At 39.5% G+C, this 14,643-nt stretch overlaps 1 long non-coding RNA gene across 3 annotated transcripts; it reads left to right on the plus strand.

Moving 5' to 3' along the window:
- The first annotated feature begins 6,001 nt into the window (after window positions 1-6,001).
- LOC139436876 (uncharacterized) lies at window positions 6,002-12,406 on the plus strand. 3 transcript variants are annotated; one of them, XR_011646369.1, is made up of 3 exons: window positions 6,002-9,525; window positions 10,066-10,180; window positions 11,050-12,406. It is a non-coding gene; the product is annotated as an uncharacterized lncRNA (long non-coding RNA). The 3 variants fall into 3 exon arrangements; XR_011646367.1 differs by having other exon boundaries at window positions 10,066-10,174; window positions 11,038-12,406; XR_011646368.1 differs by having other exon boundaries at window positions 6,002-7,958; window positions 10,066-10,174; window positions 11,038-12,406.
- Window positions 12,407-14,643: the final 2,237 nt, after the last annotated feature.

A 14,643-nucleotide genomic window follows, 5' to 3' on the forward strand; every position in this document is an offset into this window, starting at 1 on the left:
TTCCAGGAGAAACTTGCATAGTCATTGTCTCCTCCACCCTCTGACTTAGGGGATCCAGGCTAAATCTCTCCTTTTCTGGGCCTTAATGTCCTCCTGTCTAAAATGAAGCGCCTTCCAAGTTAGAGCTGAGTTGCAATTTGATTTGCAATTTGAAGCCTGGGATGATTATTTTTTAAATGACCACTTATTGCGTGTCTACTATGTACTGTGCTAGTGTTTCACATACAGGATCTCAATCCCCACAAGACCTCTGTGAGATAGGTTTTCTCCTTATTTTGTAAAGAAGAAATTGGTTCCAGAAGGTTAAATTACCTGCCCAGATAGAATCCCCTCTGCCTCCCCACAGCTCTCTACCCCTTCCGGGAATTTTCCTTAAAAACCTGGAGACTTGAACTGCTTTCTTCTGCTCAGCATGTGCTTCTTTATGTAAGTGGCAAATAAGGACTAGAAAGAAGGGAGAAGTGCCAGGGAATGCTAGTTTTCACCCAAAGTTCATTCTGGTTTCTAGGAATGGAGGACTGTGTGATGCTTCTCTCTGGCCATAGAGGGCAGCAGATATACCCCACAACTTCAAGGCTGGTGTGTGTGTGTGTGTGTGTGTGTGTAGGGGTGGGGAGTAGGGAAGGGAGAGTCTTTGTGCTAGGCCATTTACCTGTGTCATCTCTGTTTAACCCTCTCAATTACCTTATGAGGTGGAGGGACAGCGACAGGGTACTTTTATTGTGGGCTAAGCATTACCTAATTCACCCATATTACAATCTTATTAAATAGATATTGTCATTCCTCTATTTCCATTTTACGGGTGAGGAAACAGGTTTAAATTGCCTGAGGCTGCAGAGCCTGAGGACTAGGCCCAATCTCTAGCCCCCACCTGAATAACAGCCACAGCTTGCAGAAGCTGCAAGTTTATTATTAACCTGCCCCATTGTGTAAGTGCGACCAGCAGTTTACTCAGAAGGAGCCACATGCTCTGACATAGAACAGCCCCCCATCTTGAACCTATGTGTCCAGATACAATTAATTTCCTCACAAGACTAGATAAATCACATGATCCCACCAATCCCTCACATCCCTAGAATTCACTGCCCCTAGCCCACTAGCCCCTAGCCATCCCTATACGCCCTCGGGTCTTACCCAAGCCCCAACCCCCTCCCACTGACTAAGCATGTTCCCACCTATAGATGTACTGTATAAATTCATGACTGCCTCTGCCAGAGGTGGGCTGAAGTTTCTATCTTCAGACCCCTTCCTGTTGGATTTTCTCAATAAATCGTTGCCTTCAATTGCTGGTCACTGCATCCCAGTTGTCTCACTCTGACATCTAACAGAGTCCACCTTTGTTAATAGTTTGGGCAAGTAGGATCCAAAGCAATTGGCCTCTTAAGTGGAACTGGCATGAAGACCTTGGTTCCCATTGACAAGTTTTGGAAGGTGGTGTTGGGTGGTCAAAGAAGGTCATGGTTGGAAGCGGACTTGGCCCAGTGGTTAGGGTGTCCGCCTACCACATGGGAGGTCCGTGGTTCAAACCCCGGGCCTCCTTGACCTGTGCGGGGCTGGCCCATGTGCAGTGCTGATGCGCGCAAGGAGTGCCCTGCCACGCACGGGTGTCCCCCGCGTAGGGGAGCCCTACGCGCAAGGAGTGCGCCCCGTAAGGAGAGCTGCCAGCATGAAAAAAAGTGCAGCCTGCCCAGGAATGGCACCACACACATGGAGAGCTGACACAACAAGATGACGCAACAAAAAGAAACAGATTCCCATGCCGCTGACAACAACAGAAGTGGACAAAGAAGAACACACAGCAAAAATGGACACAGAGAACAGAAAACTGGGGTGAGGGGGAAGGGGAGAAAAATAAATAAAATAAATCTTAAAAAAAAAAAAAAGGTCGTGGTAAGCATGGTAAGAGGAGGCCTGAATGAGACCTTTAGGTCACCAAGGGAGGTGTCTGTGTGAGAGTTTTTCATTAGGCTTCACCCATTCTTTCCTCACGTCTGACTAGTTAGGCAAGCAGATAATTTTAGAGGGCTGAGCTGAAGCCCGAGTGGTTCAAGGCATATACTTCCATGGATTCTGATAGCCCAAGGCAGTGAGGACCTCAGAGATCTACAAAGGAAACTGGAAGTCCAAGTTTTCACAGCCTGTTCCCAGTACCAGGGTTGGGACGTATTACATACAAAAGTTTATATGTAATCAAAATGTTGGTTACGGAGTGTAATTTAATGGACTCTGTTTTGGGTTCTCCAGAGAAACAGAACTCTCAGTATAGAGAGTCTCAGAACTCTCTACACATAGAGAGAGAGAGGGAGAGGAGATATGACTCATGCAGCCATGCAACTGTGGGGATTGGCAAGTCTGAATTCCATAGGGCAGGCCACAAGTTGGAAACTGATGAAAGTTTAGTTTAACTAAATTGAAGTTAAAGTCCCCAGGAAAAGCTGGGTGGCTGAAGCGGAGGGAGAAATTCTACTGACTGCTGAAATCCTCAATTATTGCTTGAAGACATCCAACTAACTGGATGAAGAGGCTCGCCTCATTGCTGAGGGCAATGTCCTTTATTGATTGTAGATGCAATCAGCAGTAGATGCAATCAACTGTTGATAAACGCAAATCCATTTTAGGAAATATCCTCACAGTAACAAACAGGCCAGAGCTTGCTTGATCAAACTGGCTACCATAAACTAGCCAAGTTGACACATGAAATTAACCATCACCAACCCCATGAAGATATCACCCAACCTAAAAAGAAAGATTTCATGTGTAACTTGCATGTTACCCACATTCCTTCCCATCTCATCTTGCCACTCTACATTTTATTCAGTTTTAATTGGCTTGGATTTTTATATTCTTTGGCCACATATGTGCTACATACTTAAACAACAAATACTTTTTAGATTTGCTTGCTTTTGGCTTCTGTAAAAATGGCATGTTATATATAGAGTTCTGGAACTTGCTTTTTAAAACTCATTATTATGTTTCTAATATTTATCCATGTTCCATCGTGTTACTTCTTCCATTTTCACTGATGTATTATATTATCCTATTGTATTATTTTATTACAATTTCCATTCATCTCTTTCCAATTATGCTTGGATTTCCGCCCAGCTGTGGACATTCTTGTAGATGCACTTCATGCTTATGTGTAAGAGTTTCTTCTGGGTGTTCATTCAGGAGTGGGGTTGCCAGGCTGTAGGGTTTGTACAGCTTTGAGAGACAATGTCAAATTTTTTTCCAAGAGGTTGTACCAATTATACATTACTAGTGAGAGAGAAAAGAATTCTTGTTAAGAGCAAAGAATTCTTGTTCATAAACATTTCCTCTAACTTTTCGGACTTTTAATTTTTTGCCAGTGTAGTGGTTGGCATTTCATCATGGTCTGAATTTGTACTAAGCTGGTTGAATTCCTCTTCATATGTGTATTGACCGTGTTTTTTCTTTTGTAAAATGCTGGTATTTGTGTGTATGATTATTTTTCTAGAGAGTTATTTATCTTTTTCTTTTTCTCATTGTTAGGTACTCTTATATACTAATCTTTTGTCTCGTGATTTGTCTTCATTTCCTATAATGTCCTTTGATGTACAGAATTAAATGTAGGTGAATTTATCAATATTCCGATTTCATGGTTGATTTTTTTTTTTTTGTCGTATTTAAGAGATCCTTTCCTACCCCCAAGTTTGACAGATACTCTCTTTTAATTCCTCCTCTTTTAGCTTGCTAAAAGCCGCTGAAAGCAATATACCAGAAATGGGGTGGCTTTTACAAGTGAGGTTTATTGGCTTGTAAGCTACAGACCCAAGCCTGCAAAAAGTGTCTAAATCAAGGCATCTTCAGGTGATGTTCTTTGCCCGAAGTCTGGCTGTCAGTGATCCTGGACTCCTTTGTCACATGGGAAGGCAGATGGCAGCATCTGTTGGTCTCTGCCCCTCCTCTGGGCTCCGTTGCTCCCAGCTTCTGGCTGCTCCATCTGGCCTTATCCCTCAACTTCTGTGGGTTTCTTTCTGAGTTCCTGTGTCTTTTCTGTCTGTCTTTCTGTATTCATCCCACTTATAAAGGACCCCAGTAGGGGGATTAAGACCCACCCTGGGTCATGCCTTACCAAAGTAACCTAATTGGAAGGTCCCACCTACAATGGGTTCACACCTACAGGAATGGATTGGCTCTAAGGATGTGGATCTTTTCTGGGGTCCATAAAAGCCTCAAACAACCACACATGCAAAATACTAAGTTTGGTTTTCACATTTGTTCTTTATCTAGAATTAATTTTTGGGTATCTTTGAGGTAGAAATCTAATTTCATTTTTTTCATATGGATAAATAATTGCCCAGCCCCCTTTATTGACTAATTCCTTCTTTATCCATTTATCTGCAACGACATCTCTGTCATATATCAAAGTTTAATATTTGTATGGGCCCATTTCTGGGTTCTCTAATTTTCTGTTTATCAATCATCTACTTCTCTGCCAATACCACATTGCCTTAAATTTTATAGCTCAATGATAAGCCTTGCTATCTGATAAGTTGCCCAACTTGTTCAATATCTTCAGGAGAATCTTGATATTTTTGGGCTTTTGCACATCCATCTTCCATATAAATATAGTATCTTGTCAAGTTCCATGAAAAGCCCTGTTGGGATTTTGGTTGGAATTTCACTGAATCCTAAGTGAGTTAAAGGAGAGTTAAAATAATTATGAAATTGAGCCTTTCTATCTATGGACATGTGCTGTCTCATTGTTTATTTAAGTCTCCTTTAATATCTTCCAGGAACTTAAAAATTTTCTGCATTTAGATCTTATACATCTTTTGTTTTATTTATTCCAAAATAATCTATAGGGTTTGCTGTTGTTGTAAATGGTGTCTTTTGAAAATTACATTTTCTGAGGCCGGGAGGGGCGGTGGCCGTGGCCGCGGCCGCAGGGGAGGGGCCGGCGTCAGCACGTTGCCGGGTGGGCCGCGCCGGTGGCCAGGAGGGAGAGACGAGGAGGAGGAGGAGGTGACACTGATGATAAAAATCCATTGAAGAATTTAGATGTGACATCTGCAGCAGGTTCAAATCTCTCAGCTCTAAGACAAACTGGATACTTCATAAGGATTTTCATCTATTATGCACAGAGGGCCAAAATCCGTTACTGAAATTGGGTGAGCTGCCTACTGGGTCCAGTGATGCACTATAGACAAAGAAGTTGAAAAAGAAGGCTGGCATATTCTTTGAATGACTGGCGGAGTGTGATACGAATATGGCATCAAGCCCTACTGCAATTCCAAGGACTTCATGACTAAATAAAATAGATTAATTTTTTTAATTTTTAATTTTTGTGAGAGAGATGATGGTGGTTGAAGTGAATTTGAACTTTACTTGGGAACTGTATATTGCCTTGGTAATCGAACTTTAAAAATACTGTCTTTGTGAAGCCTGTTTAATGATCACCTTTTAGTATTGGGCTCTTCTATGCTAAGGGAAATACAGTAAAGAAAAACATCTGTTTACTAAAAAAAAATAAAATAAAATAAAATTACATTTTCTATTTGTTTCTAATTTCTAGAAATGCAATTGATTTTTGTAATCTATTTATCTGAAAACCAGACATCTCTCTAAGCTCTTTTATTATTTCCAATAACTTATCATTTTTTGTGTGTGTAAACAATAATCGTCTGTGAATAAAGACAGTATTATTTTTCTTCCATTCACCAATCCCTGTTGCCCAGGACAGCTAGTACAGTATTGGCAATGGTGGACATCCTTTAGCACATTAAGGAAATTCTCCTCTAGTCCTAGTGTAATAATTTTAAAATGTAAATGGATAGTGAATGTTATTCAATGATTTTTCTGCATTTATTGAAGTGATCATGGGAAGCAGATGTGGCTCAACTGATTGGGCTCCCATCTACCACATGGGACGTCCAGGGTTAGATTCCCGGGGCCTTCTGGTGAAGGCAAGTTGACCTGCACAGCGAGCTGGTGCAGCAAGATGACACAACAAAAAGAGACACAGAGGAGAGGTTGTGGGAAACAAAGGCATGTTGTTTCCATGGAAGCAAGTTACTTCCTTGACCACTGAGTCAAGCTGTCCATTATGATTATCGGTGCGGAGCACAATCTTGGCTGGGTCAGCACACCTGCAGGCAGAACAATACCTAGAACAGAACAACCTGGGTAACAGGATTTATGAGTATAGTTACTGATTCTTATAATAATAGTTCCAGTAAAGTTTGTTGGGTTTTCATCAATCACTAGTTAATATAGCATGAGGTAAGGGTAATAGGTAACTTGATTTTGTGCTGAATATCACGTAGGTTAGGGGTATATATACTAGCCCCCCAACTCAATAAACTTGTCTGATGAGCTTGAGAAATCAATGCTCTCAGATCCCCTGAACCCAATCTTTCTTTGTCTTTCATTCCCGATACCTCGGGTCACTGACCAAGACTCTGACAGGTGGCGCCCAGACGTGGGGCTCGAGGCAGAGGATTCATCAAGGCATGGCAGCGTAGGATCTTCCACCTCTGGATCGGGAACACGGAAAGCTGAAAAGCCTTTTTTAAGGTAAGGAGCGTCGAAATTAATTAACCCGGGTAAATTGCTGCTTCATATTATTAAGTTTTGCTTTCCGTTAGCATCAGGGTATGGGTAATCAACCAGGACGCTTGGAAGAATATTCACAGGTTTTGAAAACACTGTTGCATAGTGTAGGCGTCACAGTTAAGACTGCAGATTTGTTAGAATTGTTTGCTTTGGTTCAAAAGCATTGTTATTGGTTTCAACCGCAAGGAAAGAATTTGATGAATGTTAAGCAGTAGAGGCAAGTAATGAAAGCATTGTGGAGAGCATATCAGAAAGGAGAGAATATACCTGTATCAGTTTGGGCCTTAGGACAGCATATTGCTGCTGCATTAGATCCTTTGCAGTCTGACGAAGAGGAAGAGATTGTTCTTTTCTCAAGGGAGGACACGGCTATGAATGATACAGGTAAAGACAGGAACTTGGAGGAGGATCAGGAAGAAGAGGAGTTATTTGAAGTTAGAGATACAAATCCATTCTTAACTAAATCTATGTCGGAGCTAAATATTTCTAAGGCAAACATATATCCTAATTTGACTCATGAGGTTCCTTCTGCACCTCCAGAACCTGGAAAAGTACCTAGTGGACTTTTCTCTATGGACATACCTTATGTTCATAGCAGCTTTAAGCCAAATCCTGTGCCTGTTACTCCGTTAATGAGATGTCTTTTATCGGGGTCTAGTCAAGGTGAGCCTCTGGCTATGCAAACTATAGCAGCTTTTCCCGTAACTACTCAACAAATTCCTCCTGATGCTCAACATCCACAAGGGGGTATCAAGTTTCTTCCTGAGCCAAAAACTTTTAAACTATTGAAAGATTTAAAATGGGCAAAGATACTAAATAATGTCCTTGTTAGTGAAATCAGGCTTGTAAGACAACTCTCTGTTAAAGTGTTAACTAAGATAAGGAAACTATTCTGGCAGCAACTCTGCAACCCCCCTGCTGTCTACAGGACAATGTAGCTGTGGCCTAGTGGGGGTTAATAGAGTTAAGCCACTGAAAAAAGAGGAAAACATGGCAACATTGGTGTTCTGTTTTATTTCCATGCTAATTCTAATTGGGCTTATTTAACCAAGATAATAAAATTAGTACAAAATTTTTATCAAGGTTTAAAAAGGAATTTTCAGTTTTAAATCAATAGTTTACTCCTGAACTTCAAGTCTCAGTATAGTCTTACAGAGTAATAATCCAAAAATGTGTGTTAACGGTCTGTCTAAACTGCTAAATTAGAGTTTTAACTACATTTATGCTGCTCAAGTTATCTTAACTGATTGCTGATAACTAATAAAAATGTTTCCAAGCACAAGCTTGCATGTTACAGGCAACATGGATTCCAGAAGAAATCTTAAGAAGTGATATTTAAAATGTGATATAATGGAGAGCTTAAAAGCAGCTATACCAAGAAAGTAAGAATTTTGAGTTAACTGTAAACTGTATGTTTCTGTTACTGTGTTGTGATTGTTCTGTGTTTGTTCATTCAATGTCAGTGGGTATTTTGATACCTCCGGATGGTAATATAAATTAATAAAATTTATAAAAGAGCTCTATTCAAATGGCCAAAAATTAAATAAGTGCTTATATTAACACATAAGTTTAAATGTTAATAAGATCTCTACAATGATAAAAATTGTGAGTCTTGATTAACAAAATTACTATAAGTCTTTTTATAAAAAGTTGTTCTTGCCTAGATTGAAATGAATAGCTTATTTTTCTTCACAGGATAATATGAAGGATGTAAAACTTAAATGAATATTAAAAAAGTTAAAAGTTTGTGAGAATGCTAATTGAAATTTAATAAGTTTTTGCAAAAAAGTGTGTTTTGCCCTAAAGTAGGATGGCTAATTTTCATAAACTCTTGGAACTTAAATGCATGTGGCAAGTTATAGAAAGTATTGTGGTAACTTAAAAAAAAATAAAAAATAAAAAATAAAAATAAAAAATTTTTATAAAAGGTGTTTTAAAGTGTTATAAAATTAACACGTTTTTTCTTTCCTTAATCCCTCTGTTAATTAAAGTTGTATGAGTAAATGGTTTCTATAAATGCTTAAAAGTGTATAAAGTTACCAATATTTCAGCATAATATTAAAAAGAAAAGTACAATGTGGTTAATTATGGTTTTAATTATTATAAAAGAGTGTGTGTCACAGAAACAACCTCTTATTATAGATTAAAGTAACAACACTGTAGTATGCAGCAATCCCAAACACTGCTAGTTGCAAAAGTTAATGTCCAGCTGTGTTGCTATCACTTTGTTTTAAAACTTGCTATGACTTTCTTTAGTGTCTTCTTAGACAAATCAAGCCAGCTACATTCCTCTATCTGTAAAAAACCCAACAATAAACTTTTGCAGTGCTTTTTAGGGCTATGTGCATAGCCCAACTATCTTGTACAGTATTTACTATAGTAATAGTAATAAAAAAGCAGCATACGTTACTTCTCAAAAAGAACAGGCTTGGCAGACTCCATTCACGTCTGCTCAGCGTACTGAACTTGCTGCCATCATTAAGGTGTTAACAATATTTAAGGAAGCTTTGAATATTGTTTCTGATTCTGAATATGTATGCCTTACTGTTAAGCATATTGAAACAGCTCATATCTTTGTTACTGATGAATTATCTCAACTTTTTGCTGATTTGCAACATCTCATTAGATTACAACAGCATCCTATTTACATTACACATACACGTTCTCATACATTTTTGCCTGGTCCTATGACAGCAAGTAATGCTCGAGCTGATTTATTAGTGGGGTGTTTACAAAGTGCTCGTGATTACCATGCTTTAACTCACATTAACGCTAAAGGCCTGCGAAATAAATATCAAAAGCTTACTAGACTACAAGCGCAGGACACTATTCGTACTTGTCCGACCTGTGGACCACTGACAGCAGTGCCTTTTCAGGCTGGAACTAATCCCAGAGGCCTGACTCCTAATCAATTATGGCAGATGGATGTTACTCACCTTCCATCCTTTGGTAAATTACAATATGTTCATGTTTGTATTGACACTTATTCTCATTTCATGTGGGCTACTGCTCAAACTGGGGAACGGTTTCATCATGTTCGCTCACATCTCTGGTCTGCTTTTGCTGTGATGGGATGCCCTCTAAAGATTAAAACTGATAATGGACCCTCTTACATTAGTAAATCTTTTGCTTCTTTTTGTAAGAAATATGCTATTGAACATGTTACTGGCATTCCCCATAATCCTACAGGTCAAGCTATTGTTGAACGATGCCATCATACTCTCAAGACTATGCTTTTAAAACAAAAAGGGGGAGATGATGGTATGATATCACCTAAAGATCAATTGGCTAAAGCTTTATTTACCTTAAATTTTCTTAACATTTATGATTCTATGACACCAGCTGAATGTCATTTTGGACATTCTCAAAAATCCACAGAAATGGCAGAACCTGAAAATCAACCAGTATTTTGGAAAGATGTTTTAAGTAATGAATGGAAGAAAGGCAGGGTTAAAGTATGGGGGCGAGGTTATGCTCTTATCATTTCAGAAAATGGAGAAGAAATCTGGCTTCCAGCAAAAAGGATTAAACCTAGGACTGAAGAAGTGGAGTCTTCTACATATGTGGATCCTACTGATAGTGAGTGAAACCGGCAATGGTAATGGTAATTACACATATTGGGCATATATTCCTAATCCCCCATTACTTCGAGTGTTAACCTGGAAAGATCCTTCTTTTCCTGTCTATTTGAATAAAACTATTATATTTCCTGGACCCGTGGATGATAGGTTACCACTTAAGCCACAAGAAGAAGGACAAAAGATTTATAATCTCCTTCTTCCATTTGATTTCCGACCTCTTTGCATTGGCAATCGCCCACCATGTATGGCTGTGAAAAATAGAATTATGATCAATTGTAGCCATAATAATACTAAATCTTTGGTAACTTTATTCTCATCCTATCAATACCAAGAATATAAGTATCCAAGTTATAGTTGTCCTAAGAGGAATGCTGGTTATATGCAAAGATGGTATGAATGCCATATGGCAAGAGGATCTGTCGTTTTTAATGATTCCTATGGAATAGTTTGGGAAAGTGCCCCTATGGGGAATCCTAACAAATATAAAGGCAGATTTATTTGGTATGGTACACATAGCTTGGGACAACAAATTAGTAATATGCAGTATCCTTTTCATGATTCTCTTGATATGGATGAGAAAGTAATCTTTACCAAAAATAATAGTGATTGGAAAAATATAGGGAAATGGGTTCCTTTTCCATGGTGCAATAGCACTGGAATCCATGATCAAAAACAAATATGGAAAGTCTTCTTAGGAGTGGCTTCTACTTCTGAATGGAAAGGTAATAAAAGTATGGATGGACAATATTTACAATTAGATCAAATTCATCATTTTCAATCATGTGTCAGAGACCCACATGTGTTTGTGGTAGGGAAGGCTACCATTACTGAAAATGCTTTGTTCTATAAGGATGGCGCTTTGTATACTTGCTTCTCTGAGAATATTTTACAGAATGGAGATATTATCACCATGGCTCGCCGAAGACGAGGAGTGTGTATCCCGGTGAAAATGAATCGGACGTGGCAGTCATCACCTGAAAGTCATCTTCTTTTCCACCTGGCTCAAGGACTGTTGAAACGATCTAAGAGATTTTTGGGACTTCTCATAGCTGGCATTCTTGGCCTCATTGGTGTCATCACTGCTGCTGCCACTGCTGCTGTTGCATTGCATGAGACGGTGCAAACACAGCAATACGTGCATGATTGGCACAAGAATGCAAGTGACTTATGGCATAGTCAAGAGCACATCGATGAAGGACTTAATAACAGAGTTAGTGATTTGGAATCTGCTGTTTTACACTTAGGAGATCAAGTTTATAATTTGAATTTGTTAAGAGGATTGAAATGTGATTGGAATGAAAGTAATTTTTGTATTACTCCTTTGGATTATAACGTGTCTATGTTTCAATGGAATAAGATCAGAAATCATTTGTTAGGACACAAAGGAAATATGTCATTAGAAATTGAGGAATTGCAGAAAAAGATTTTAGAAATGTCACATAATCAGATATACGTAGATAGTGATAAGGACATCTTTAATGATTTGATTTCACATTTGAATAAGTTTAATCCTGTTGATTGGTGGAAATCTCAACATTTCTTATCTGCCTTAGGAATAGGGATATGTGTATTAATCCTGGTGCTCATGGTTGTCGCTTGCCTGGGAAAAGGTGTTTGCCAGAGATTGCACCGTGTGGACACCATGGGACAAGCAAACAACATAGTACTTGCTAAAACTCTACAATAGTACCCCGAAGTCAGTGCGCTTGGCTGGTAGTCAGTGACGGGCAACTTGGCTAGCCTTTCAGTCAACCTAAGGCAGGGACGTGGCCTTTCGCTGCCACGCTTCCCCAGGACGGGTAAGGCTGATTGTGCGTAGCCTCGACCTAAGACAGACACAGTCACCCTGACTAAAACAAAAAGGGGGAAATGTGGGAAACAAAGGCATGTTGTTTCCATGGAAGCAAGTTACTTCCTTGACCACTGAGTCAAGCTGTCCATTATGATTATCGGTGCAGAGCACAATCTTGGCTGGGTCAGCACACCTGCAGGCAGAACAATACCTAGAACAGAACAACCTGGGTAACAGGATTTATGAGTATAGTTACTGATTCTTATAATAATAGTTCCAGTAAAGTTTGTTGGGTTTTCATCAATCACTAGTTAATATAGCATGAGGTAAGGGTAATAGGTAACTTGATTTTGTGCTGAATATCACGTAGGTTAGGGGTGTATATACTAGCCCCCCAACTCAATAAACTTGTCTGATGAGCTTGAGAAATCAATGCTCTCAGATCCCCTGAACCCAATCTTTCTTTGTCTTTCATTCCTGATACCTCGGGTCACCGACCAAGACTCCGACAAGAGGTAATAAGAGACACAGCAGGCCAGGGAGCTGAGGTGGCGCAAGAGACTGAGCACCTCTCCCCCATTCGGGAAGGTCCCAGGATTGATTCCTGGTGCTGCCTAAAGAGAAGACAAGCAGACACAGAAGAACGCACAGTGAATGGACACAGAGAGCAGACAACGGTGTGAGGGTGGAAGGGATAAATAAATAAATCTTAAAAAAAAACATGAGTTTTCATTTTAATCTGTAAATGTGGCAAATGATACAGATGTAAAAAATTTTTATTCATATACAGCTTCCATAGGAAAAAGTGCACAAGTCATAAATGTATTGCTTGATGGAATTTAAAAAATTGAAATATCCATGTGATCCAGCAGCTAGATTAAGAAACAAAACATTACCAACACCTAGAAGCCATCCTCATGCCCACTTCCACTTATAGATTTCTAATGGTAGATTGACTTTGCTTTCCTGGGATCAATAAAACTTAGTCATGGTCTATCATCCTTTTTATATCTCACCGGATTTGATTGCTAATGCTTTTGCCTCTCTGTTCATGAGTGTGATTGACCTAATATTTTCTGTTTTTGTACTTGTTTTCAGTCCAGTTTCAATGTTAAGGTTATACTAGTCTCACAGAATGCATTGGTGAACATTCCCGTCTTTTCTATTCTGTGGAAGAGTTTGAATAAGATCGACATGACCTGTCTTGAAAGTTCTGTAGAACTCATTGATAAAATATCTTGGCTGGGTATACTTTCTTAATTTTTTTTTTAAATTTAGGAATAATTTTAAAAAGCTTTTAATGTAGAAACTTTCCAATGGATACAAATAGAGCTTGTATAGATATGTGTACAAATGAAATCCAGTTCAGTATACTAGAGAGAAGGGTATGGTGGACTTCACATACTCATCAACAGCTTCAAAAATATAAACTCATAACAAACCTTGTAGCACTACTCTATCCACTCTCCCACCCACTGGATTAAAAATCAGAAATCATTCATTTTGCTTGTAAATATTCATATATATACTTCTAAAATATCAGACCTCTTTTTTCCACAAAATTAAAAAAAATCTGAACTTAGAGAGAAGTTGCAAGACTATTAGAGGGAACTCCCGTTTATCTTTTAGGTTGATTTCCCAATGCCATAGTTTCTCTCTCTCTCTCTCTCTATATATATATGCATGTGTATACATATATTTTATTTTTTAAAGATTTATTTGTTTATTTTTCCCCCTTCCCCTCCTCCTGCCCTGCTGTTTTTGCTGTCTGTGTTGTCTTCTCATTTTCTCTCCTCTGGGATTCACCGAGATTCCATCCTGGAGACCCCTCATGTGGAGGGAGGTTCCCTGTCAATTGCGCCACTTCAGTTCCTGGTTTCTGCTGTGCTTCACCTTGACTCTCCCCTTGTCTCTCTTTTGATGTGCCATCATCTTGCTGTGTGACTCACTTGCGCAGGGCACTGGCTCACCACACGGGCACTCGCGTGGGCACCGGCTTGCCATGTGGACATGCTTTCTCTTCTTTTTTACCAGAAGGCCCCAGGGATCGAACCCAGGTCCTCCCATATGGTAGGTGGAAGCTCCATCACTTGAGCTACATCTAGTTTCCCACATATTTAAAAAATTATTATATGTATATATGATTCTGTTTCTTTTTTCTGAAACTTTTGAAAGTAAGTCTGAGTCCCTGGAAAGCTTCACTCCAATTACTTCACCATATATTGCCTCAGAGCCAGGACTTTATCACGTCTCCACCGTACTATTATAACACCCATGAAATTTAACACGAATACAATAATATAATTAATTGGATATACAGCCTGGATTAATTTCCTTAGTTGCTGTAACAAGCCACCACAAACTCAGTGACTTAAAACAACACAAATTTATCCTCTTACATTTCTGGAGGTCACAAGTCCGAAACGGGTCTCCTGGGGCTGAAACCAGGGAACCTGTCACATCAAGGACTCTGCTCCTTCCTTGAGGTTCCAGAGCGGATCCTTTTTCTTTGCTTTTCCATTCTCTAGCGGTGACTCTCAGCCGTGACTCGCAGCGGACAAGGGTCACATTAAAGACCCTCGTGTCCAGGAGACTCTCCCTCCTCTCAGGTCGGCTGACAAGCAACCTTAAGTCCCCCTCCTGCCTTCCTTCTTTGCCCTGTGGGGCAGCGCCCTCCGCGGAGCCAGGAGCCGT

Source organism: Dasypus novemcinctus, chromosome 18 (genome assembly GCF_030445035.2).
Source record: "Dasypus novemcinctus isolate mDasNov1 chromosome 18, mDasNov1.1.hap2, whole genome shotgun sequence".
Lineage (NCBI taxonomy): Eukaryota > Metazoa > Chordata > Mammalia > Cingulata > Dasypodidae > Dasypus > Dasypus novemcinctus.